Here is a 3,161-nt window from a genome sequence, read left to right on the forward strand (position 1 = left end):
TTTTCGCGTTTAAATGAAAAGATATATAAAAATTTGAATTTAATTTTAAGTATTATGGTATTGGTTTAGTGCAAACCACTTATAATTCAAGCTGTATATATATATATATATATATATATATATATATATATATATATATATATATATATATATATATATATATATGTACGCTTGTTGACAGTTGTTACATGGGATGGAATATATATACCGGCGTCGGATGTGAGGGTTTTGGGAGAGTGCTTGGTAGTTTTCAATGTCTGTTTTATTGTTGTGGAAGTTGTTTGTATCAAGTGAAAACCAAGTCTATTAAGAATCCCGTAGATTTTTGTATTTTTAGTGTGGGTGGGAATGAAAAGATGTCTGTTTAATAGTGAGGTATTTGTTTTATTTTTTCAGTCTGGTTACATTATAATGTATTTTCTTAGCTTTTTTTCTTTGTGTAAGAAATGAAATAGGACGGGTACTGTAATTATTTTTAAAACATTCGTAATGTATTGAATTTCATCATTAAGATATTGGGGCCAGCATATTGTAAAGGCATGCAAGAAAAACACCAATGTCAGTCTTTATTTTATCATTGCGGTGCGAGTAGTAGTGAATATAAATGTTTTTGTGTGTGGTTTTTCTATGTACTTTGAAACTCAGATCGGTTTCTGATATGATGAGGAGTATATCTAGAAAAACTAGGGAGTTGTCTTGTTCGGATTCGTGTGTAAATTTTATAGACGGTTCTACTTAATTTAATTTATTTCTAAGTTGTTCTATTTGTGCGTTTATGGGGAGAAAAATAAGAATATCATCTATGTATCTAAAGTATGTGCAGTTTTTAGGAAGTCTGTGTTTAAAAGAGTTGGTCTCTAGGAATTCTAGAAATAAGCAAGCTAGTACACCACTAAGGGGGTTACCCATAGGGAGTCAAAATTTTTATCTGTAGTAGGAATTATTAAACTGGAAATAGGTTCTATCGGTAATGAGGTTTATAATTTATATTAATGTATTCGAGAAAAAAGGTAGATCGGCTTCAATTTTGTTTAGGTGCTTTTGGGGTAGATTAAGGCATTTTTTTATAGGAATGTTGGTGTAAAGGGAAATTATGTCTAAACTATGCATAGTGTTTTTTTGTATGTCAATATTTTTTATTTTATTTAGAAGGTTGCCAGAGTTTTTAATATGTGAAGTACAGATAGTGCCCATTATTGGAGTTGAAATTTGGGCAATAGCTCGTGTTAATTTATAGGTGACGCTTCCGATGTTAGATACTATGGGTCGCATAGGGACGTTTTCTTCATGTGTTTTGGGGAGGCCGTATAATACAGAAATAGTGGGGTGATATTCTATGTTATTTATCCATTTTTTATCACTTTCGAACATTGAACAACCCAACCTTCCCATACACACACATATATATGCATAAAAATAAAAACAGAATGAATTTACGAAATGATCAACGTACGTCCTATTGCAGAGGGCATCTTCAGGATGCAAAAAAAAGGAAAAATGCAAAAAAAAAAAAAATAATAAAATAGGGAAAATAATAATCAAAGAAGAAAATATCAAAACAGATCCTGGTGAACCGTAATCCTTAAATAATTAAAACAAAATGAATAAGTTTAGAGGGGAAAAAAGTGTACATATTTATTTAACGTATTTTTAAAAGTGTATATATTGACATTGAACAACCCAACCTTCCCATACACACACATAGTTTCCTTCCCGATATGGGTAGAATTTCCTTTTCATTTTCGTATGATCGTTTTCTTCTTATGCATTTTTCTTTTTAATATCCTGAAGATGTCCTCTGCAATAGGGACGGAACGTTGATCATTTAATAAATTTATTCGGTTTTTCTTTTTTCAAAACAACATATATATATATATATATATATATATATATATATATATATATATATATATATATATATATATATATATATTCACTCCTATAAATTCGTTTTTTTTTTGGTGTGTGCATTGATATTCATATTAACTAAGCCGATAGCCATTAGTCGCGTGCTCTTGTGTAATGAATGAATGCTCGAATGTAGGATTGACATCAAATTTTTAAAATGACCGAGAAATGGGCTGAAATGACTTAAATAAATAAAAATTAAATGACTTAGAATGGCTTTAATGAACTTAAGGATGAATTGAATGATTTTAAGAATGACTTGAATGCTTAAAAAATAACTGGAATCCTTCAAAAACAACTTTAATGATCTGGAAAATGACTTGAATGGCTTTGAGACTGACTGGTTGTAAAGTGGGTGATCATTTTACATTAAATTAATACAGAAAAGTGATTTTCCACTTTATATCACAAAGTTACAAACATAAGTACAGCATATAGTAAGAACAGATACTACACTTTGATCTGAGCCAAAAAGGCGAAGAAAAGGGTATTTATTTGCCCCCTCCCCACCGAGCAAATTAGGCACAAGACCAATTTTTAATGTGAAGAGTGAAGGGGAAATGGGAACCCACTCCCCGGGGAGTAGGGGAGCTGGATAGTAAAACTTGGTATGAAGGGTTGTCCTACATTGACCAAGGTCTTATATGTGGGGTTGGTATTTATTTGATCCCCTACCGAGAAAATTAGGCACAAAGCCGATTTTTAATGTGATGAGTGAAGAGGAAATGGGAACCAACTCCCCGGGGAGTAGGGGAGCTGGATAGTGACAATTGGTATGAAGGGTTGCCCCTACATTGACCAAGGTTTGATATGTGGGGTTACCCCTACATATGGTATTTGCTTGCAGTATGTTCCGGAACAGATGGTATTTATTTGCTCCCCCACCGAGCAAATTAGGCACAAGGCCGATTTTTAATGTGAGGAGTGAAGGGAGGGGGAAGGGGAAAAGGGGACCAGCTCCCGAGAGGTGGGAAATGGGAGCTGGTTAAAGGTCAGACATGTGGGGTTGCCCCCACATCTGGTCTTTGCTTGTCATAGCTTGCAGTATCTGCCGGAACAGATAGTATTTATTTGCTCCCTCACTGAGCAAATTAGGCACAAGGCCGATTTTTAAAGTGAGGAGTGAAGAGAAAATGGGGACCAACTCCCCGGGGAGTAGGGGAGCTGGATAGTGACAATTGGTATGAAGGGTTGCCCCTACATTGACCAAGGTCTTATATGTGGGATTGCTCCCACATATGGTCTTTGCTCGC

The 3,161-nt window shown here is 34.2% G+C and overlaps 1 pseudogene; it reads right to left on the reverse strand.

Annotated features, from left to right (window-relative positions):
- Positions 1-2,258: 2,258 nt before the first annotated feature.
- LOC145240581 (U2 spliceosomal RNA) lies at positions 2,259-2,397 on the reverse strand (annotated as a pseudogene).
- Positions 2,398-3,161: the final 764 nt, after the last annotated feature.

Source organism: Euprymna scolopes, chromosome 19 (assembly GCF_053919585.1).
Source record: "Euprymna scolopes isolate OS-2025 chromosome 19, ASM5391958v1, whole genome shotgun sequence".
NCBI classification, from domain to species: Eukaryota; Metazoa; Mollusca; class Cephalopoda; order Sepiida; family Sepiolidae; genus Euprymna; species Euprymna scolopes.